Source organism: Oenanthe melanoleuca, chromosome 3 (assembly GCF_029582105.1).
Source record: "Oenanthe melanoleuca isolate GR-GAL-2019-014 chromosome 3, OMel1.0, whole genome shotgun sequence".
Lineage (NCBI taxonomy): Eukaryota > Metazoa > Chordata > Aves > Passeriformes > Muscicapidae > Oenanthe > Oenanthe melanoleuca.
Genome location: NC_079336.1, coordinates 51,736,239 through 51,760,856, shown reverse-complemented (window position 1 = coordinate 51,760,856; position 24,618 = coordinate 51,736,239). Strand labels below are relative to the sequence as shown.

Genomic DNA, 24,618 nt, shown 5'->3' with positions numbered 1-24,618 from the left:
GAGAGGGAGGGGAGTGGCCACTTTTAGTTCTCTTTTGGTCTTTTTAGAAACAAACAAACAAAACTTTCCTGAAACGTTGTAACATTTCTGTGGGATTTCTCTCCCATCCACTCCCCCCTTGTTATTCCAACTACTTTCCTTCTTTGTCAACATTCCCAAGATGTGCAGAGCTGCATGATGCTAATAATGCCCAAACCCACATAATTCTGAAATAATTTATGGAAATAAGTTCTTCCATTTGACTCTTCACGATGTGCAAGTGGACTAGATCTGCAGTCCAGATTTTGTATTTTGTTGCTGATGTGAATTGAGCTTATTTTGCCTTTAAAAAAAATAACAAAATTAGAACAATTAAGTTCTACTAGTTTGAAAACTGTAAATTTCAACAGGGTCAGAATAATAAGAAGCCAGTGTAATACGGTACTAGCTGTAATGAAGCAGCCCTTTTGGAAAGATAAATAGAGAAACTCTGTTAAATTATTTTTTTCATAGGCATTCAAAACAGTGCATATTAGAAATTGCTTTATCTTTAGAGGGAAGTGTGACACTGGTACCTCCTGGAAAAAGCAATATGTTGGCTGTGTTCCACACAAAGTGACATTGTAGGAAAGAGCGATCTATACTTCCTACCCTTTGTTTTTTTTTCCTTCAGGCATATGAGAACTGTTCCTTCATAAGACTTAATTTTTTTGTGATCTAATAGATTGTTGAGCTACTTGTCTATTCTGGGGTTTTTTGGCCGTTTAAAGGCACAGTGAGTCTGTGAAATACTTGCTTTTGTGGAAAGGTTTACATAACCATTGGTTCAGTAGGCTAAAATCTAGAACAGCCTCAGTGTGATTACTTCCAAGTTTGTAAATTTAGGAATATTGCCTTAACAGTAGTAATGCATAAATAGCATCAGAGATGTTGTCTTTGCCATAGAGAAGTATGTTTTGCATTTTGCTTTAAAGTAGCAGTTAAAGGATTATCTTTATATGGTGTAGATATTGGTTGTGGGTGATTTCTGTGGTTTGCCTAAATATTTATTTTAAGACCTTTCTTGGAAAAATCAAAAAGGCAGGATACACAGTATCAAATTCCATTTTAATAACAGCTCTCTTTTCCTTATTGCCTTAATTCACTTACTTTCAATTTTTAACCTGTTAGATTCAGTAATGCCCATTGGCTGTCATGCTACTTGGATTTTGTGTCATCTCCTTTTCTTTGTGATATCCATTCACAAAATTTTAAACAATTTCTTTCTGTGGAGCTGTTTGTTAGTATTTGGGTTGGAGAAACCAGGACTGAATCAGAGAGGCTTCAGTCCAAAATCGTTTCAGTGACTAACTATAGGTATGTCACCCTCAAACCTCTGAAATCCAAACCTCTAAGCATAGGTTTCCAGTGCCATTTAGGTTCTTCAGGAGTTCTACCCCATCTATTTTGGCAGAAAGCACCACAGGTCGTGTGTCATATTTGCCAGGCACACGTAGGTGTTTCAGATAACAACATTCTCTTCATATGGCTGTGTGGGCTTACCCTCAGGAAATCAAATGCCATCCAGAGAGTCTTCTACAGGACTATTTCTGTCCTGAAGAGTGAGTGAATGCATGTGTGCATGCAAATATATGTACGTAAAAATGTTTTTCAAATGTGATTATAAGGCTGAGACCAAGCCTGGAGTATTCAGTTTGTGAGGAATAGATTTATAAGAAGTGGATGCGTGCAGTGTGCATGCAGAAATAACTGAGCTGCACCAATACACCAGTGCATGAGGCAGATAAATTTCTGCTGCATGGCATTTTCAAGAGCCAAGCCTAAATTGCAAACCAATAGATGAATGATTCTGAATGTGTTGGCCTCTGGAGGTACAGTTGCTTTCCTCTCCATACCTCTCTCCTATTTGGGGTGCTGCTGTTCCGTGTTGTCTCCTGTGCTGCTCCAGCTTTTCATGTGACAGCCTCCCTGTGTCTGTTTCCAGTGAGTCACTGTGCTTGCTCACCAGCATGTGCACTTTTGCTGCCACTTCAGTGCACTGCCTTAACTTACATTGGAAGACCAGTTCCAGTTTTGAAGCTTTGCAAGCCAGTGCCTGTTTAACGTCGTATGCTTCAAAAGAGCCTGTAAATCTTTGTATTGCTGATAATTTAAGTGTTTCGTAGAGCCTAGGACATGGCTGCTCCAACTCAGAGGCTCTGCAGTTCTATGCACTCTCCCTTCTTTACCTTTTTTAAATCTTGTATTTGGTTTGCTGATACTCACTTGGAAAACGAGAATGAGTTGAGTTTCCCTGAGATGGAATGAAACCCTGGGCCAGTTCTGGAAAAGAGTGTTGTAAGAGAGAGGATTGCTGCCACCTCAGGTCTCCTCTTTCAAGTGGCACCTGCTATTCAGGGCCTGCAGCCCTTGAGCTTCACCATCCTGCTTTGTTACTGAATCCACCTGATTCTGGGAGATAGCAGCTGAAGCTTGGGTCTGTGTGGCAGTGACACCAGGCAGTCTCACTTGGGTTTTGTTGTAGAGCTGTGCCCTTTTTGTGGGTTACTGTATAAGTCTGCATAAACATAAGTATTTAATTTTATATATTTTTGTAAATATGGGCTTTACAGATTTAGTAGTGGTAGCATGAGTTCACTCAGGGGACAAGTAAGGGACATAAAATACTTGGTGTTTTCTACAGGCAGCTGTGGTCTAAATCACTCACTTGCTATTTGATCTCTTAGTAAGAAACCCAAATTACAGATGTCCTTCGATCGTGGAGAAATAACAAAGACTTCTGCTGTGAGTTGTCCACAAGATACAATTTTTTTGAACATTGACCATAATAGATATTACAGATCACACATACAAGTGGAGTTTCATTACTGGAATAATCTGCCTCATTCTTTGTTCAAATCTGAACAAAGTTTGTGTCTTAAGCCAAGAAGAAATCTAGTAGTAAGCGTGAAATCATGCCTTTTTTCAGGGTCATTTTCCATCTCCTTTATTTCAGAGAGAAAAGTGCTCATTCCTTTCCCATTCTTTTCCTACCAGTGACTCACTCTTGGAACTGAAAACCAGTGAAATCCAGTATAAAGGAATAAAGTACTGTGAGGGATACATATAATGCTCAGTGTACAAGCAGCAAACTCACAGGCTGATTACTCACAACTGCCTTCAGTGGTGGAGCATTTTGCAATTTTGTTTGCAATCTGCTTGTACAGAAGGGATTCCAGGTCCCCGCTGTCATCACAGCAGTTGTTGTTCCTGGCCCCTGTGACCTTTCATGATGCCAGTATATGGATGGCTCAGCACAGTACCTTCCATGTGCTGCTTTGCTTCTATAAAGGCAGAAAGAACTATCTGCAGAGCAGAGATCTATTCCACTACAGCTGACTTTACAAAACCATCACAGTCTACAGGTTTTGCATGAGCACAGTCTTCATCTGAATGCATTAGAAAAATCTTTCCTGCCTCGGGGTTGCCTACTGCTTTGAACAAAGTTCATTGTCCAGTGCCTGCCAACATCTTCAGATAGAGCTGACAGGCAACAAGGCACGAAGTTACTTTGTTGAGAATTGCTTTTGTGTCTTTTGTATTTCATGCATGTATAAATATGGAGTGTATAGCAGACCCTTAATATGTTGCTTGATTACTGATGTCTTAATCCCAGTAACTTGATCTACAGACAGCAAGATGTGGTATCCCAACATTTCCTGCTTCCTTGATTCTGGATTCCTGCTTCACGGGGTTACTCGTCAACCAGTTTGCACCGTTTTTTCTACTTAGAATTGATCTTATTCCTGCCTTTGTTCTTGCTATGTCTTGCCACCCCATTAAAAAGCCTGCCTTGTGCCTGTTACCTACGGTCAGCTTTCCACTCGATTTTATCTTGGTGGGTGGAGCGGATGATTCTCTTTGAGCCTTTGTTTCTTCAGTCTGAAAATCCTTTTTTTGACAGTTTTCTTTAGCATTTTAGCATCTGTCTTTACATTTGCCCTCCTACTTTGCTTCTCCTTCACCTCCCAGCAGTACTTCAGTGTCAGTCTTGGGACTGTCACCAATACAGGTAAAATCACTTCCTTGCTGCTGATTATCACTTTAGCCAATTGTGTATACTGCAGTCATGTCATCTTGTTTTTCTAAGAATCTTGGTGGAATTCTCTTCAATATGAATGTTATTTTTCAGCCCTAGATCTCTGAAGTTCTTTCAGTGCAGTCCTCATTGTGCAGACATGGTCACTGTTTCTTGCACTTAAGCATCTATTCAGCATCTGTCAGGATGATAAAACAACATTATTTCAAGAAGCCCAGTTCAGTAGGTGACTTAGATTATTTTATGTTGTGGGTGTAGATTTGATATGATGTCCTTCACTATCACGGCAAACAATCTATTGAGTTCTATTTTGTGTCAGACAGACCCTTAAATAGATACAAACAGGAGTAAATCTGCTCAATCAATAGAGTGACATATCATAAAGGAGGAAAATCAAGGCTGGTGTATAGTTGTTTTTTATTATTTTAGTAACATACAGAGACGCCATGGTTGTCTTACTATTAGGAATGGGAAACTGAAAGGCCTTTTGTATATTTTAATTACGGGCTTTCTCTTTTTTTGCTTGTGTACACCAATCTGGATGATACTGAGTATAATACAACATATTACTATATGTGCTGTTACAAACATGTAGACTTTATGCAAATCTGGTATGGAATTGGTCAGAAAAGTACCAGAAGAGCTGTGTAAATCTGAATTCCAGTGTTCTAAGTGTGGCCTAGTGGAATAGTTCATTGTTTCTCCAAGTTCTTTCTCTTTGATGAGCAGAATTGTTAAATTTGTTTTTGAGCAAAACTAATGGCATTTTGAGTCTGCTGATATTGGCACTAGATTAAAAATGTTATAAACTAATATTATTGCCAATATTTTGCTCTTGTTTTGTAACTGTTACTAGTGAAGCAGGAGCTAAGAGCTGTAAGGCTTATAAAGGTTACTCATACATTTGTAATGCCAGCACCTTTCTTTATTGTTGGTGCCTTTTTTCACTGGAGTTACTAAAAGTTCACCTTCGGGTTTTTTTTGTCTCTGAAGCCCTACAGCTGAAGGGAGGCTGTAATTACAGTAAGTGATACAGTGAGGTCCCTGCTGTGAGTGTTGCAGATTTGGCTATGCATGACTCACTGACTGTCGTTCCAGACTCCTCAGTAAATCTGCTTTGCCAGGGGAAGAAAAATACCCTGCTCATAAGCTTTGAGTACTTGCAATGTGCCAACAGGCTATTTTGTGAGGGCTGCTGGTTTTGCAATGAACCTGCCTCGGCCTTGGAGTCATGGTTTCAAAGTAATCATGTTCAGACAGGGAAATTAAATATTTGCAGCCAAATAAATAGATAAATAAAAGAGGGGGGTGTTGTTCCTTAGTATTTGGTGGTGTAAAAAATAGACAGACTTGATTAATTCCTTAAGTACAATTTTAGCCATCATTTTCTGAGGTGTATTTCTGATAGTATGTGAGTGGTGTATGGGATGAGCACCTCTGCACTCCCAAAAAAGTTGAAGCCATGAACTTATTCTTTGGTTGTTGTTTTGGGCTAGCTCTCTTGTATTACAGCAGAATAAAAGTATGCATAGGTACAGTTGTGTACCTGGTCGTATTTTCATGTAAGGGTAAGCTGCTCAATATTCTCTCTTGTTCTGTGACTGTTCTCTGCTGTTCCTGATACGGCATCCCAATCCTGTTAGACTAGAAATGATTTCTTGATAATTTCAGACGTTTTATCTGTCATCTTTTTGCAATAGCCTTCTTTCCTAGGGAGATTCCTTAGGCTGAAAGATGACAATAAAAATGTGTTAAAGTGTTTCCTCCACAGGGCCCCCAGTATGCTTGGGGAGCTTAAAATGGTTTGGGGTGAAGTATTTGCGATGATGTATTTGAGGAGGAGCAAATCAGAATGTTTTTAGCATACCTAGAATAGTGATTGAAGGTATAGCATACATGAGAAAGCAATAAAGTAAGAATAGCATTGTTTTCAACAAATAAATGAATACCTTGTCATGCATACTCAGTGCCCAACTGCAGCAGAACAGTTAGTGCTTTTGCTTGATTTAGCATCAGTACAAATCTTCACCCCTCCAATACAAATCAGTACAAATTTATCACTACTCCAACTCCTTTTTCTTCCAGTCCAGAGTCCCTAAACCACCCCAACAGCTTTTATCTGGCTTTGGGAACCAGATATTTTGGATTCATATCCCTATTTGAAAAACAGGAAAATAATTAGGGTGAAGTGTGAAAATTGTTTGGTCAATGTTTAGCAATATGTGCTTAGTGAGGTATAGTGCTTAATTTTTAGTCTTTTTAAACAGTTGATGGTTTTTAGCAGATTTTTGTGTAATTGTTAGAACAATGTTGGGACTCAAGGGCACTGATGAAGTATCATCTCTATCAGAAATTCTTTGCCTTTAATAAAATACAGCAGCATCCAGAGATAACAGGGAGTTTTGCTACGTATTAAGAAAGCACAAGGTTAAATTTTAGCTGCACAAATAAAGCAAAAAGATCTTGTAGGTTTGATGTAGCCTAAGAATTCATGTAATAATTGTGGTTGTAGCTGTAGTTATGAGTCTGTGATACCAGATACAAAGCAAGAGGCTTGGAACAAGAAGCTTTGGCTACTGAACAGAGAGGAAGCTCTGTCACTGCTGTCACATACAGAGCTGTGGCCAGTTGCAGCAGGACACTGGAGCTGTGGTACCACAGGACAGTGGAAGATGCTTTCTGTCTCAACAGTTGCTAAGAGGATGAGAGGTCATACAGATCTGTAGAGTAGCTTCTGAAGCCTCTCAGCCTGCTTGTCTTTGCTACAGCTAGATAAGGGAATACTGATAATGGTGTTATCATTGTGGGAGTGGTCATCAGCATCGTTATAACTCCATCCAGAGGGTGGACTTTAATGTCCTGCTAAACTCACATGGGTGGCTTGCCTGTGTTATCTTCTGAAAAGCCTGTATTTCAGGTAGACTTGAGAAATGTCTTCATGTTCTGTTGAAAAGAGATAATATTTGATGAAACTTTTTCTTTCCTCTCAGAGTGTTTCCTAGGACTTGCTCTGAAGCAGAAGTTTTGATGTGCAGTGATGGTGGATGCAGGTCATGGTCATAGTAGGCTGAGATAAATGGGTGCTAAAAAGAGTGGGGAACACCACTCAAAGTAGATAGAGTTTCTTTCCATCTCTCGCACCTTCCTAACATTTTTATTACCCTGACATTGGCATTTCTGAGTTGACTGAAGTAGATTGAGCTGGATTAACAAAAGGTTCAACTGAAATATTTTTTTGCAAGTGTTGTTTTTGGGCAGATTAGTTCCTTAATCTAACTCAGCAAGTTACTGCAGTGATGGTGTTGGCACAAAGGAAGGAAACTCACAGGAAAGGGGCTTTTGACAGAATCCTCTGGCAGTAGCCTACATCTCTGCCAGCTTAATGTGGTCGCTGTGGGGCTGTGATTTGACAAGTTAACTCATTTTTATGAGTCCTGGTAGTGGCTATGACCACATCCTGTGTGAGGCTCGTCTGAAATAATTTAGCTCCATTGGTTCAGTTTTGTTGAAAAGTTATTTGATGGCTTAACTTCGTACTGGCAGGTTTTTAGTCAGTTCAGGTACAACTTGTCCTTTAACAACCACTCTAAAGCTGGTGTAAGCTTCATCTCCAGCTCATTTAGTCCTGACTCATGCTGCTCAGTGATTCAGTCATGTGCACAGTCTCTAGCTGCAAAAGGCAGGCTGTGATGTGAGAACAGATCCTTGGAATCCAGGTGCATTGCACTGCAGGGAACACCTGCACTCGTGCAGGGCTGCCCTTAACTTACCTTTTGCTCATTGTCTGCACGTGTCACTCTGCTGCCTGCTTCACTGAAAGAAACAAAAGCCCAGCTTGGATTCCCACAGACTTTAATGAGGTAAATAAAAGTGCAGTTTCTAAATTATGGTTGGTCATCCACTGATAAGCTCCTAAGAGCTTGCTGATCTGTGCTTTGTTTAAACACACCTTTCTTTGCTCTGAACTTTGCACTAAAGAGATTGCTTTGGTTTCTTAGTGCCCAGGGTAGTGCATGAAAACAGTATTGGGAATGAGAAGTATGATCAGAATAGCTTGCATGATTTCCTGTAGGAAACAGAACCTAACTGAATTTCAATAATTTTTCTGATTTAAGAGTAAAAAAAGGCGAAGATATTAAATATCCAGGATATTTTACAAATATAATTGATAATATTATGTACTAATGAAAATGTCCAAGTATCTGTCCAGTGCCTGTCTTCATATTTACACTGTGATGGTTGTTCTCCTTTGAGCTGAAAGCTAAGAAAGGGACTGTATTTGTTAGAACTCCTTGCTGTGGATGGCACATACAAGAACAAACTACCACAGAATCTTTTTTTTTCTCCTAATAAGTAGGAACTGCTCATGTAAGTTTATGGGAAACTATGTGCTTTGTGCTGTGATAGCTGGTATTTGGCACTTTGGACTTGAAGTTAGAAAACAGCTTATGAAGATGTATGGTATAAAAATTCATGTGATTTGTCACAGTGTTTAGGGTTTTTTTGCTTGAGTTTTTAAAGAGATTGTTTCAGAAAGGTTTGTCATCCTGCATTAGGGAGTATAAGGAAAACATTAACTTACATATTTTTGCTCATGTCTCTTTGCAGAACTATTTGATACAGATCTCAGTAAACACAGACCTCAGTACAGCTTGTTAAAATTTCTCTTAATTTCAAATATATGTGCAAACTTAATCTCTGACATTCAGATTAGGCATAAATTGAGTTTTGGTTGTATAATTTTGCAGAAGTTGCTAAGTGAGAGCAGGTTAGTTAGCAGGTGAGAGTTCAAAATATTAATGTGAAGTTAGATTTTTTTTTTACTTAAGGTTGAAAATTAAAACTTTTTGGGTAAACATATCCTAAAAGCATAAGATACTTTTGCAATTAGAATGAATACTTTGCACAATAACTATTGAGGGAACGGTAGTATTTTTATTGTTATTTATTATGCTGTATGTTATGTTATTATACCATATTTAATAGTATTTTATTGCAGATTTTTATTGTTAACTATTACTTTGGTTGTGTGCCTTGTTGTTAGCTAGCCAGAGATGAACCTTTGTCCCATTTCAAGCTGCTGCTCTGTCAAGAAACTATTGTTAGTACTTAAAACAAGAAAATTACTTAAAATAACTCCCATCATGCCTTGTCATCTTCAAGAAAAAGAGTTTAATTTAGTGATATGTGAGCTGCCCTGTAGCTGACCACTAGCACTGGAGGTGTAGAGCATGAGTTTCCCAGGTCTGTTTCCTGGTCCTTAGTGCAATGTGTCCATCACTGATAGCAGTCCGCCTGGGTGAAACTGTAGCTTGGCAATTTTACCTCAGGAAGTCCACCATCACCAAAAGCCTTTCAAGCTTTTTGAGTCCATGTGTTCCAGTTTGTTCCAGCTGGTTGCCATCAGGGAATAATGTGAGAGTGGGACTACAGTGAGTTGTCATGGGACATTCAGCTGTGCCAGCTGCTAACAGGAGATTCACACCCATTTAGTTTCTTAAGGAGCAAGCTTGTGACCTGAGAGCAGAAGAGAATATTGCTTTGTGTTTTTCCATTATGGAGGATCCCTCATGCCACAGGTTTTGCTTTCTCAGAGCATCTGCTTTGCATGTCTGTCACCAACCTGTTGCTGCTGCTATGCAGGTGGGGGTTTGCCTGATTGTTATCTGCCTGAGCAAGCTCTTCATAACACTGAGGAAATTGTTAAAGTTAAGGAGATATGAGGAGCACATCTTGCACATTCCTTCAGCCAGGTACACCAGGGTCTGCTGGCCCCTGATTCTCTGGCTGGGTAGTTTGGAAGAAGGGCGAGGTGCCTGGCATATCCAGGTATGGCAGGCTAGTGGACGACTGTGACCTTGTATACTCTGCTTCCCTTGAAAGATGCCTTGCAATAGGATGCATTAGGATACTAATTAGCTCTGGGATTAAGTGGGATTAGGGAAAAGCTAATTACAAGGTCCATCCCAAATCCTTTGTACAGTTCTGGGAATTCAAGTTTTCTGCGGTGTCAGGATTAATGAGCAATAGTTTTTGGGAAACGGCTTAACTACTCAAAAGATGACTGTTACTTTGGATGTCTGCTGGTGGAAGAAAAGCTGGCTGTTTGCTGGAGGTGCAGTGCTGAGGTGATGCTGATGCTGTTTCCATGGATGCAGACTCATCACTATTTCTGAATAAGGAATTATTCTCTGCTGTGGCCTCAGAGAGTTAACTTTTGTGCTGGGCTGGTGGCATGATTCAGTTGTATGCTTAGCTGGCTCTCCTCAGTGTTATCACGTGATCCTCTGAGAGTGCTGGTAGCAATTTCCCATTTAATCTCTCGTAGTAAAGAGACACCTTTGCCCTTCCCCTGGATTGGACTGGATGTACAACAGGCTGGCTGCCTTGCTGCTTGTGCTGACTTGGTGGAGCTTGCCGGTAAGGATGGGGAGATCCCAGGATCTGGCACGCGGTTCTTTTGGGGTGTGGGTTTAGGCTGCTCCGAGAAGTGTTGGCCTTATGTGAGGTGGGGTGGCCTGGAGATGTGCTTGGGGGCACCCCCTGGGGCACTCTGAGGTTGCACAGGAGTGCAGTTCATGTGAGCAAAGAAGGAGCTGGAGCCAAAGCACTGCTTTGGCACTCTTGGTGAAGAGGCAGCTTCATTACCTCATTGTTTAAAACAATAGTGTATATGCTGGTAGTAAAGGTCATATTTATTCTGAGAGGGCATTGTACAAATAATTCTAGCTGGTTTACCTCCAAGTGAGGTGCCATGAGACAACAAAAAACGGAAAATTAAGTCAGTTGCCCAGAGGACACAGTCAATGAAAATTCTTCACTGGACCTTCCTGACCTTCAAAGATGAAGGAAATTAGAGCAGGTCTGGTATAAACACTCAACAAGGGTGGCAGAAGCTGTAAAGTACACACCGGTTTTGCATTTAGAGAACTGAGAATTGAGAAAATAGTGTAATTTAGGTAGCACTTGTCCTTCTTTGAAAGTCTCCTTTTCATTTTTATGTTAAAATGTGTTGTAAATTTCCTGTTACAGGGTTTCTACATCAATTCCTATTGCTCTGTTGACTTTCATTATAGGCTTTAAACCCCTTTCATGCTAACAAGTGTGTGATTCCATTTCTGTGTCAGTCTGTCAGCACTTCTGTAGTTCTTTACAAATGACTTTGTCCAGGTGCTTTATTTTGGCAAAGGAATTATTCTTTGTCCTCTGAGATAGAATTGGCTACTTATATGATCAAATATTTCTTGTATCCACATAAGCTTATAAGAATGCAAGTGTGCATTTTCACTGCTACCAGTATTAAATAGATGTTTACTTAAATACCTCTGGTAGGAAGGGACTTAACTGTGTCACTGTGCCTGAGCTCACAGGATGTATTTGCCACCCAGCTCTGGCCCAGAGATGTTCAGTCCCCTCATCACCTCCCTTTGCTGTTGCTATGTCCTGGTTCCCTAACTTTCAGGGTGTGTGGGTGCTCCCTTCAGTGCTGGAAAGCCAGCAGGATGCTGGATGTGTGGTGGTGTCATGAGGGCTGAGGACAGGACAGAGTGGTCAGGCAGTGCAGCTGGGCAGGGGGGAGTGAAGGACTCGTGGGGTGCCCTGCAGCTTCTGCTGTGGTTTGTCTCACACCTGGTTCCCTTTGCTGCCTGGAAATGTCCCTGCTCTGTGCACCAAGGTCAGGCCCATTCTGGGTGCCTCCCCTTCCTCCACCCACCCACTCCCTGCCCTTTTCCCCCAAACTGCAGGCTTAGGTCACTGTCATAATACGATGTTTTAAATTTAATTGAAATGGAGTTTTCATATATGACTTAATATTGCAGGCAGCAAATGTTTTTTATTTCCCTGTGTACATATTGTATCGTATAAGAACATATGGTATTCATTTGTAGATGTGTCTCATAATGGGAAGTACAGCTGTCTAGCATGAGGAGCTTGGTCCTGTAACTAAAAATCATGGATAGCAATACTCATGAGTGCTTTAACATTGCTCTTGTTTTTCTGTGCACAGTGTGTGTGCACATGGCAAAAGAAAATATGAATTCATATTTATAGAATCATTTGCATATGTATTGTGCCTTACTTCAGATTTAATATGTTACATGTGGAGTATTGTATTTAATTTTCCTTGATTATTGCTGGGATCTGTAATTGTAGTTATTTAGTATTACAAATAGCTGCTATTTTTGCCCTGTTTATGCAAAGGAATATGTCTGAAGTTAAAGGTGGGGACAGAACCTCTAGATTCATGGGGAAAAGTAGGAGTACAATGTCATTTTTACTTGTGTTTTTTGCTGGCAGTTAGCCCTCCACTGAAATATTTTGTTTAGGAATGCAGAGTAAGAGTTATGGCTAATATTAGTGATGCAATGATGAAAAGCCAGAATCATGTTGTTTCATATAACTGATCAATATATTTCAAAATAGACTGATATCTTTTTAGAACAATTGTGGATAATGTTATCAGATGGGCACTGCATGCTAATTTAGAAACCAATATCTTTCATGTTTTTAACATGTAGGTAAATAAAGGAATGTCAGTTAGGGAGGAAAACAAAGGATTTTCCTAAGTAATTTGTATTAAGAGACATCAACTACATAATTTGCAAATCTGAAAACAAGCTTTTTTTTTTTTTTTTACTACCTGCATTTAATATAGAAATACCAGAATTCTTGCAGACCCCATCTTCATTCTCTTTGATGAGTGTAATTTAAACTAAAGTTGGTAAGAGCTCTTTTGGTTTTCTCTTACTTTTTTTACTGATTTTACTAGTAGAACTTTTTCGTTTCAGCTGCAGAGCAGGTACTTACTGTCATATTTCCCTTTCTGACCCGACTTGTGCAATCCCTCTTGCTGCCTTAAAATATGACAGCAGTCTCCCTGACTATATTAAGTTTTCATGCACTCACCACCTAGGTACCCACCTGTAATGGAGACTGCTTACACCAAAAAAAAAAAAAACAAACAAAAAAAAAAACCCCAAAACCACAACAAAACAACACATTTAAGAGTAAAGAACAAAAAGATGGAATACTGATAGTGGAAATGAGAAACAAGGACTATTTGTGTGAAACTGTGAGCAAATAATAATAAAATGCATATAAGATGGTTTTTTTTTTAGGGTTTGTTTTTAATTGTGAATGGTTATTTCTTTTAAATGATCGATATTTAATTTGCATGTTTTGTTTTTTTTTCTTAATTTCCAGTCTTTGTTTAGTGTTTGTTTTTCCTCTGTTGTTTGGTTTGTATTATGTTCTCTTTTTCCCCCATCTCCTGGAACAAAACAAAAGCTCTTTTAAATCCTTTCCATTGAAGTTTTGGTTTTGCATTTGAGACCTGGTGCTCAAGGACAGCTCGTGGACAGGTAGCCCAGTAGTGAGCCCTGTGGTAGGCTACCTTCCAAACTTGCACACAAACTCATCTGTATATTCAGACTGTTGCTCTACATCTGTGTTTTAATTTGTAGATGAAGGGATATATCTATTCATACAAGCAAAGCTTTGCAGGGGCCTTGGTTGAAAAAAGTACATGTTTTTATGCCTTTTCTCCTGATGTTCAGAATGTGGCAGCAAAGGGTGAGAGAGAAAAATAAAATCTGTGATCCTGATCTGCTTCCTGCTTGCTTGGTTGCCTACTGACATTTAAGAACTACCCAAGAAAAATGAAGAGGGATGGAGCATATTAATGAAATTTTGTTTTGTTTAGTGGGTTCCTTGCTTGGTCATAGGATGAGAAACCTTTGGAAGTGCTGGTTAGCACAGCTTACAGAGCACAGGTTGGCATGGGTCTGCAGTACTCTTACTGCAGAGTTCAGCTGTTACACCCCAGAAACAGGTATTTCCCAGGAATATTTGCTTAGAAGAAGGAATTTGATAGGGAAGAAGACATTGCAATGACTCACAGCTTTAGTGGTTGCCCTGAAACATAAAAATTTAGGATTGGGACTGGGTGCACTTTTCAGCCTCTTTTCTTTGGCTGAAGTGGGAATGGGCTTCTCTGCTGCCCTCTTTGTGCAGTGAGGGGGTGTGGAGGACCCAGCTGGATCAGGGCACGTGTGCATTGCCCTTTGCTCCTGCTGTGGCACGCCCTGCCTGCCTCCTGTTAAAGGAATTTCTCAGGGCAGGTTTGCCTCGTGTGCAGAGTCATGTGCAGTGTTGTGTGTTAGCTCCTTTGGCAGTAGCTGAAATCCCAGCCACCACTTTTGAAGCTGTTTGCAAAATACCACTTTCCTCATGCTGAGCCTGAGCTAAACCCAGATGGTCCATTCCTTGCATCATCCTTGAGGTCTCCCTCCCTCCTATCCCCTGGCCTTTGAGCATCTCCCTGATGTTTTGCTTCTGAACAGACCTGTATCCCTCAGAGTCCTTGAGTACTGGCCCACCTTGCATGTGCTGCTCTTCCTGCTTCCTCCTCTCCCTCCCTTGTCCAGCTTCTCTGAGACCAGTTCTATCTGTTTCGTCTCACTGGGTCTTTGTTGGTGATTTGTTTGGACAACAAAAGCAGTTTCTTTACAAAACATCTTTAGATTCCTGCATGAATTTCCTTGTTTGGGAATGCTCATAAAAAATCATTTACAATTTATCTAATGTAAGGATTATATTGTAATAAATTGCCTATGAATGTGTGCCAATTCCCTTCAAGCATAAACAAAATTACTGAATTGTGCTGTAAGCCTTATATTTGCAAGTAACAGGGTTATAGGTCTAACTAAGAGGTCCTTTAAAATGGTAAAAGCTAATGATTTTGGAGAGCTAATTGCTTTTAAAGGCACAAAAGTAACTCCAGTATCATTTCATGACTATAACTGTACTTTAATAAATAGTCTTTGCATTTGCCAGGATATCTTAAATCGGGCTTTGTTGCCATGCTTATTTTTTTCCAGTGTGAAAAGAAAAATAAATTATTTAAATCTTTCCTCTCTGCCTCTCAATAATGGAATTACAAATACTGTATCTGTTTCACTTCCTGGTTTATTCTCTTTGATATTTGTGGAGCCTGAAGTGATCTCACATAGGCTTTATTCACTTCATTGGGATAAGATTAGTTCCAGTCGTTCTCTTGGAAGATTACAGAAAAAGTGTACTATTAAAATGTGTGTTATATGCTTGAGTATTTTCCCAATAAGCAGCATGAGGGTGGTTACAGGGAACATTTTGTCATTGATATGAATTTTAGAGAATTCAAAGAATCAAAATTGCAAAGGAAAAACATTTTTGCCCATATGAAACCAGGTGATATAGAAGGCATTTGGAAGGAATGAGAAGGTAGGTCAGTTAACCATGGGACAGAGCCAAACATGTCAAAGGAGATTCGTATGAGGCCCTTCCTTTTCTTATTTTTCTAGCTGTAGGCAATTTTTCTTTTTTTTTAGCTATAGCTTTAAACACAATTAGGGTTGAATATAATTGAAACATACTGAGTTTTTGTTGAGTTTGGAAATTGACTTCTGTTTTCCTTCAGTGCGACTTGGGACAGGGTGAGCAGTCCCAGCTTTTCTAAAGGTGTGCATGATTTACAAACCAACAACTGATGTGGTGCCACTTTTGTGATTTTACCTATACAGATCACCCACATTCCATTGTCCCCTTGTTTTCCGTTCTGGTGGATTTTGCTCTCCCAGGAATAGCTCATTTTCTGAAATGTGTGATTTGGAACAGAAATTGATATGTATGTGCAAAAAATAGAAATGTGAATCCTAAGCCTCTAAGAGTCTTCATTCAAATGAGAATTAAGAAGGTCAGAATGTCTGGACCTGGGACAATGCAGTTGACTTCATTTTGTCAGTACAGAAGTAAAACCAATACCAATTTCTTCTCCTATACCTCAGTTTAGCTAGATTGTGATAATTTCATTGCAAGTCTGAAAATACATTATGTCATGATGTTTTTGAGTTTTAAATAATCTCCAAATCTGAGTCCTCGAGAATCACCTTTTTTCTAAAGGAGACAAGCAGGCTTCTGCATATTATTGTTGTAGAATAAAGATAAAAGCATGCATTGAGTTGAACATCTTGGGTGCTGGAATGCAGCAGTACCCCCAAAACCAAGGAAACAGAGCTGGTGCAGTCATTTCGTGGGGAGAGGCTTTATGGCTGTACTTGTTAGTCCTGAATTCTTTCTTTTTGTGTGGAGTGGAACAGGATCATGTTTTTCCTGAAACAACCTGAGATGGCTTAGCAAATAACTCCTGTGGCAACTGTTCAAAAGTGTATATGCTGTAGTTCTAGCACTTCTTTTGTTAATAAATCATTTCACGTTGTACATCATACATGGGATGCCAGTGATCTGTATCAGAATCACAGAATATACTGAGTTGGAAGGTCCCACAAGGATCATAGAGTCCGACTCCTGGCCCTGCACAGAACAGCCCAAGAGTCACACCATGTGCCTGAGACAGGCTTGGTGCTGTCACCATTCTCATGAGGACCCTGTTCTAGTGCCCAACCACCTTCTGGGTGAAAAATCTTTTCCTGATATTTAACCTAAAGCTTACCTGACACAACTTCAGGCCATTCCCTTGGGTCCTGTCACTGGTCAGCCCAGAGAAGAGATCAGCTCTTTCTCTTCTCCTGACCAGGAAGTTGTAACTGCAGTGGGGTGTCCCCTCAGTCTCCTGTTCTCCAGGCTGAACAGACCAAGTGACCTCAGCTGCTCCCCATATGGCTGCCCCTCAAGCCCCTTCTCTATCTTTGTTGCTCTCCTTTGGATTCTCTCTAATAGTTTAATATCATTCTTATATTGCTGTGACTGAAACTGCACACAGTATTCAAGGTCAGTTTATTATTCATTTTACATAGAGTATGTAAATTTATTAGCTTGCCATAATTATAATTTATGTCATCAGAAGGGGAAAACAGTCCAAATGGCTGTGTAGGAACATGAGCTCCTGTCAAAGGAAATGTTGTGAAATATTTTAATCTTCTTAGAAGTGCTGCATATAGTTCAGGCAGATTAAGTTTTGGCATCGTATCTGGAATCTGCCATTTCTGGTGCAGTGGATTAGAATGTTAAGTGTAATAGCCTGTGCCACTGCCTCAATTTCTTTCCTATTTTCTTCAGTGACAGGCTGGAGTTGGGAAAGTAGTAAGGTTATGTGCATGAAGGTAAAAAAAATCTTATATAAATAGTAATGAGGATGTGACTGGAAGTAATGCACTGTATATATATAAAAAACCGAGAGTCTGGCAACCCTAACTTTGGCCTGTTTTGTATTTATTATCCATGGAGGGGTTTAAAATGCCAGTTGATGTGGTTTTCTGGATTCTTGATTTTGTTGGGTTTCAGTTTTCTTTGTTGGTTTTTTTTGTTGGTGTTAATCTCCAGAGCAGTTTTGAGCAGGTATTAACAGCAGCTGATGGTATTACAAAAAAATCCTGAGAGACCTGATTCTCTTTGCTCAGCCTTTTTTTATGCTCTTTTAGAAAGTAAGTACTGTTTTATACCTTTTCTGCAATCACTTTGTACTCTTTGAAAAGGAAACAGTGCTTTGCCTCAGTTCCTACTTCTCTGGCTTTTCATTGGTGCTTAAGGGAGATTTTGGGGAAGTTTGATTGTATTTGACATTCAAAATGTTCTGTAAAGTTACAGAGTAGCCAAGATGAAACTGTTTAATGTGGGAGAGAAAGAATACTAAGTGTCACTTCATGAAAAATTCTGTAAATTATGTTACTTTGTTACTGTTATTTTTCCACATTCTGTATGATTCTCTTGAAAAGACTGAATTGAAGGAGAGTTTGCAGTCAGTCATGGTAAGAGTAAATGTCACAAAAGGTAGAAAAGAAATGATGCATCTGTTACAACAGGTGTCAAGATTCAGGAGATAGAATGAAAAGCAGACATACAAGCCCAGACTGATGTTTCTCTAATGCCTTGTAAAAGCTATAAAGCACTTTAAGGGTGATAAGAAATATTTTTGTATTGTTCTGGACACCAAATGTCCAGACTTAGTCTTGCTCAAGGGTTACCTATTACTTATGAAATGTTGTGATGCTGGCTTTTGTTTGATGGGAAGTTTTAACTATCAGTTAAATTTAAAAACCCTCTTTTTAATATGTTAAGTCTTATAAAAAGATGACATTTTCATTTTCAAAAAACAATTTTTCTTCATTTAGATGGTGTCACTACTTTGTGACTTTATGTAAAATTCACTCATTTAGGGCAACCTGCTTTGATGGCCACGTCTATTCCAATTTGTGGTTTTTGTTTTATTTTTTTAAACAGAAGACTTTGAAAAATGCTCAAAACTCCACTGCAAAATGCTGGATACTGTGTGAAGGGGTGATGTGTCAAAAGTGTCTCAAACATTGGGTCGAAACGATTAGAATAACTGATTTGGTAATAAAAAAACTCTACAGCTTTTCCTAGAAATCGTGAAAAATCAGGATGCCCTTCTGGTAGGGACTGGCTGTAGGAAAGTCTGGCAATCACTTCACAGTCAGTAATCCAGCCAAGAATGGGGAGCTGAAGCCATGCAACTGCTGTAGCCATTGAATTACAGCTTTCTTGATTATTCAGTTAAGAATTTTTTGTATCTTGTCTGCTCTGCTTGTCTGCTTAGTTTTTAGATTAGACAGGACTTAAGAAGTCCTGTATTTTTGTTTAAGGGTACAGCATCTCATGGATGTGATTACTCAGCAAATAGTTTTTAAAATGAACCAGTACTAGTACTCACAGGCATTTTTTGGGTGTTTCAATCTAGCTAGCCTTTGTACTAACTAAACTTAAAATTACTTACACAGATTACTGTACTTTGTAACTCCTATGTCAACAAGATAATTGTTCTGTGAGAGTGCTGTTTTATTTATAGCCACAGTGCTGGAGTCGATCACAAACCCACAACAGCAAAGCTTCCTTTCATCTGCCTTGCAGGATGCCATGGGGGCAGATCTCAATCTTTAACACTCAGTGGTGCAGTGGTGAAAGACTCCAGAGATCTGAGAGTTATTCTTGTTTCTGTCACTGATTTACACCATGCATTTGAGCAGCAGGCTTCACCTCTCTGAGCCAAGCACCCACCCCTGTTTTCTCCCCCTCTCTTTGTGTGTCTTGTTTATCAGGTTAACACATCTAAGCATGTGTTGGTGTGATGTCCAGAGTCAGTGAGCCTCATTATCAGGTCAATGTATGGCTGCAATAATACCACTAAACAGCTTTTATGGTTCTCTTTGTGTGGACATTTCAGAAGTTGCTGCTGTAATGTGGCTGTAGTCAAGATATGTTTTTTGTTGTTTTGTGTAACTCTAAGTAAAGTGCTAGTTTATTGCAGTGCCAGAAAATGTATCTGAAGGGCAGCAGTGCTCAAGACATTGCCTGTACAAGAATTCCAACAGCTATGGTTAATGGCTAGGATTGAAAGACACTTTTAAGGCCAAACATTGTATTTTCAGTGTACAGCTTTTAAGGAGACGTAATAGTTCAGTTTGACAAATAATTACATCAGTTGATGTTGTGGTTTAAACCCAGCCAGCAATCAAGCACCACTCAGTCACTCCCTCACCAACAGGACAGGGGAGAGAATCAGAATCATAAAAGCTAGAGAACTCATGGTTTGAGATAGAGACAGCTTAATGGGGAAAACAAAAGCCATGCACACAAGCCAAGCAAAACAAGGCATTAATTCCCTCTTCCCATGGGCAGGCAGGTGTTCAGCCATTTCCAGGAGAGCAGGGCCCCATCACATGCAATGGTTACTTGGGAAGGCAAACTCCATCACTCCAAATATCCCCTCCTTCCTCCTTCTTCCCCCCACTTTATATACTGAGTATGATGTCAGACAGTCTGGAGTCTCCCTTTGGTTAGTCTGGGTCTGCTGTCCGGCTGTGCCTCTTCATGACATCCCTGTTAGCATGGCAGTGTGAAAAGCAGAAAAGGCCAAAACATAAAAACAATAACAAAATAGCGATGACAAACTCCTCTATATTATTAACCCTGAGATCAGCACAAATTCAAAACATAGCCCCGTTATAGCCACCATGAAGAAAATCAGCTATCCCAAACCCAGCACTCTTAATAATACAATTATTTTACTTTTACTAGTATTGGAAAGTGGCTGATAAAAACAAATGCTTGGGAACCTCTTAGTCTTGAATTAAAAACAGTGTTTAATACTCTTGTAATTATTGTTTGTTAGCTGTGGAAAAGGACCATATTTGTTTAACCACAAAGGCTTGAATCCAAATTAAGATTAGACCCAGTAAATAGCCTTTTTCTTTGTTGTCCTCATGACACTTTCTATAGGTATGAAAATTTTTGTGCAGTAAAGATCCAGGCCTGAATTTTGAATTGTAAAATTTGGAAAAAAAAGGTAGAAAAAAGGACTCTGTAGGGAAATTCTTAAATTGTAGACTGAAAAGCCTCTCCTTCCTTTCACTTGTTTTTCATCTGTCATTGCATTTATTTCCAAGAAGAAAATAACAGACTCTAGAAACTGGTGTCTTTCTGCTTCATACTTGTACAGTGTTTAGTAGCTGGACTTTGTCCTTTCTTAGAGTCAGTGAGCATTCCCATTCCTGCAATAATCCTTTTAGAGGAACTGCACATCTCTTTTAGCAGTGTTAATCTTTTATGTTTGGTTCAACAGTACATTTGGATTTCCTGGTTTTCATGACCATGAGTGTCCTTGCATTTAGTATTTCTGTCTTTCAGTATATTTACACATCTAATACATGCATACACATATGTATAGTATATACCATACAATTTTGGTGCCTATACAGTTACGTTTTTGTAATGTTGAAAAGTTATATTCAGATCCAAAATTAATGGTTAGCACTACAAAAATGATAAAGATTGTTTTTTCTCATCATTCACTGTTGTAGAAGCCAACATAGTCCTTCATTCTCAAGTGAGAAAAAATGGGATTAAGAACAAAATTAGCTTTCTGCAAAGTGAATTTACAAACCTTACAAACTGATTCTTCTCTAGCTGTTGTAGTTTACACATGACAAATATCAGTTATGAACTACTAAAAAGGCAGCGGAACAGATGGGAGATTTAGTTTTCACAGGGAAAAGATAAGGAATAAAGACAGCTGCACTGTTATAAAATGACTCTTGATGAAATCAAAATCAGGGTGACAAAACTGGAAAAATGAGCACATTTTTATTATGACATAAATCAATGATTAATGTAAAGAGTCATATTTTCTTAAAGGCTGAGAAAGGACACAGTTGGTCACAAAAGGAAAGGCAGTGATGCCCGAAAGAGAGGCGGAAATAAATCCCCATAGATCGATGTCTGTAAAACAGATATTTGTTTATTGCAGCACTGGTGAGGGGGATTTCTCCACCTAACTCACCCACCCTTGTCAAGTGCTGTGGTGTATTTATACAGTAAGTATTGCTTAGTTTCATATGTAACTGTAGCATCACCACATACGTGCCAGAACTAATTTACAGAGTATGAGCTCATGGTTATTAGATAGTTCTTTTGCACTGTGCTTGCACCTCCCCAATTCAGGGGTCGTCGAGGGTCTTTGATGAAGGCTTCCAAGGTCTTCTTCACATCTGAACTTTGCAACTTTGTCTTCAGAGCATGTGCAGTTATGCTGTTCCTTGGCTTGTCTGGTCTTAACCAGCCGAAATTCTTTGTTTTGTGGCTAAATTGGCTTTGCACTTGCCAATTTTTTATTAATACTATACTTACCTATCTCTAAAGCTATCCACCTGGCTAGTTTTTTTCTTCTTTTTTTGTCTGTTCAGCAATAAGCAACTAGTTAACCCTATACTGGCCATTACATTGTATAAAAAGTTATTTATATCGGATTATATAGGTATAAAAGTTATGATTCAGGTTATATTGATATCAGGTTATATAGATATATTAAGTTATTAATATCTTATAACTCAAGCTATATAAGCACCTTATAACTTTGATCTAAGTTATATAGGCATCAATTTGCACATTTCTCCTTTAAGTACTTGCCACAACATGATGCACATCATCACTTAGTAGTGTAACCTAACCCAAATCAGTTTTTTTCCATTGTACATGTAATAAATGGTGTTCATTACAAGAATTGTTTTTAATGGCTCCCTTCTGGAAGACCTGGGGTGCTTTGTCTCACATCCTTGATATTTCCAATTAAAAAAAAAATCTCTGGTGGGTGGGACAAGAAGATTAAATCTGGTAAAACACTGCAATAACTATATTGAAGAATGAAGAATTGATACCTGGGGGCTCTGTTTTGCACAGAGATAAACAGGCAAAAATCTCATTGGCTGTAAAGGTCAGTGTCTGAGTATCAGAGGTCAGAACTGACTGTGCCATCTGGAAATGAGAGTATTGCACTGCTCCCTGTAAAGCTATTTGAAGAGTAAACTATTTACAAGTAAGTGGACATGGATGTTAATAAGATTTTAATGGAATTTGAGTGTGTTGTTAGTGAAGACTTTAATGAAAATATGAGTTTTCTGGGTGTGAAGAAACTGCTGGTGAGTAAGCTTGCTATTTAGTAGTCTGAAATGCTTGAAAATTGCTTCAAGTGACTGTGTGTGTTAGTAGTACCTTACATTTTCTAGGGAGAAAAAAGAGATCTCCTTTAAGATACTTGTGAAAAGCAGCTGCATTTTTCAAATTTTAAATACATAAACTGGACACCTGAAAGCAGCAATGTACTGGAGAAGTAACCTATTTTCTGCAACTGCAGTAATAACTTCTTTTTTTTTTTGAGCCATATTTATTTTCTAAGGTTTTGGAAAGCAGTTTCTACAAAATTTTAAAGTTTGTAACATGAGGCATTTGAAATACTTCTAAAATATTTTTAATGAGTCTATAAATGTGGTGTTGATTATTTTTAAAAAGATCTCTCAGATTCCTTATAATATTATTACTAAGACTGATTACTTTTCCCCTTTTCTCTGTTGTTCTTGCCTTAATGTTTCCACTGCTGCATTTCTATTGTGCAATATACAAGTGCTTGGATACTAAGAGTAAGTTTGGAGAATGATTGATTAAATTTTGTGGAAGGTCACAGCAGAAAATCCATGTTCTTGCTTTGTAAGGAGATATTTTAAAATAAAAATCTTAATTGGCAGCCTATTTTTCCATATGCTATGAGATTTTTATTTCTCTTCTCATGTACACCAAGCCTATGGTATGAAAGACTGTCCTCATTATCTTCAGAAGGTCTTGTTTGTGCCTTTTTGTACCCAGGGGAAGGTTCACAGGAGAAACAGAGATGAAGATTCCTGGATCCATTGCTGTGCAGATTATGCACCAAATACTTCTTCACCAATATGTTTCTCTGGTGGAAGTATGCAAGGCAAGAAACCTTGAACCAAGTGAAGTGAAAAAAAGATCTGATTTGCTCTGTCAGCTGGAGCTTTAGCAGTTGTTCTCCCCAAGCCTGAGCCTCTCTCTGTCTTAGCCCACAGAAATGTGAATTGTGGCTATGAACAGATGCAGATGGCTTCAAAAGGGTTTGCAGTCTGAACGGAAACTGGGGATAGGGAGTGGATTGAGCCTGAGCAGGGGAGACAAGGGATCAGTGAGTGGAGTGTGAGTGGTGTGGCACATGGCTCCTGAGGGGCTCAAGCATTGCTGGGACTGGGGTTGAGACTGGCAGCTGAGAATGGGCCTAAAGCAACACAGATATTGAAGAAGAGATTCAGAGATTCAGCAGAGTGGTGAGGTTTTTGTATGAATATTTCTCAACAGGATTCCCTGGTCATTGATATCAAACTATCTCAGAGGGATTTCACAACAAGGCATGGCAGTACTGCCTGCTCAAAATTAGGAGTTGCTGTATTGGTTTGTTAATGAGGGGTGGAAAGGCCAGGCCAGGAGCAGCCTTGCAAGAAAAGCCACTTACATTTGGTGAGCAGAGCAGCCCTGTGACCAGAGACTGAAGGGCAGGGTGCTGTCTCTCAGTTAATGGAGTGTTTGTGATATACAGCAAATGCTCATAAGACCCTGAAAATGGCCTTGAGTGCTCTGTGCTGTGTCAGCTCTGCATTTCAGGACCAGGCTTCTCTTCTCAGAGAGAGAACTTAGCCTGGAGAAGGTGACAAGCCTGGCTTTTATAGAAGGATTGGAGTAGCTCTGCCCTGTTGCTGTGGCAAAGAGCCACAGTATGTTGGAGCCTATCCCACCTCAGCCTCCCAGAGCTCCTCAAAGTGCACACTTGTAATGCATTCAGTCTGTTAGTTTTGGGATTTTTTCATGGTGTGTGGTGGTGGTGGTGGTGAAGTTTCAGCTGAGGTGGATCAGTGAGAGCAGGTTGTTCCAAAGGTAAAAGGCCACCCAAGAGCTGCTGAGCAGCTCCACAGGGTTAAACTGAGTGATAAGCTGAAATTTGCCCTCCTTCAGGCAGCAGTTCAAGTGTCCAGAGTGTATTTGTGAGAGACCCAGCCTGCTCTGAGCTCCTCCAGCTGAAGGAGAAGGGAAGGTTGGTCAAGGGCTGGGAAGTCTGACCTGCTCTGACACACTCAGCACCCCAGCTGCCTGCTGGGGACACTGCTGTGACTCCATTAACATCTTTCTGCAGTGTTAAGTGTTGAATTCATAAGCAGCACAGGTCACACATGGGACATGCCTTTCAGGAGAAGTTTAAGAACTGAGGTAGC

The 24,618-nt window shown here is 39.5% G+C and overlaps 1 protein-coding gene across 3 annotated transcripts in view; it reads left to right on the top strand.

Annotated features, from left to right (window-relative positions):
• ARHGAP18 (Rho GTPase activating protein 18) overlaps positions 1 to 24,618 on the top strand; it is a 66,479-nt gene that overhangs the window by 2,236 nt on the left and 39,625 nt on the right. Inside the window, exon 1 of one of the 3 annotated variants that reach the window (XM_056488091.1) lies at positions 10,394 to 10,477. The exons of 1 other annotated variant lie outside the window; for it this stretch is intronic. The gene's annotated coding sequence lies outside the window, so the exon portion shown is untranslated. Of the gene's footprint in view, positions 1 to 10,393; positions 10,478 to 22,327; positions 22,383 to 24,618 lie in introns of those variants that run through there. One more of the 3 variants, XM_056488092.1, reaches the window with a different exon arrangement.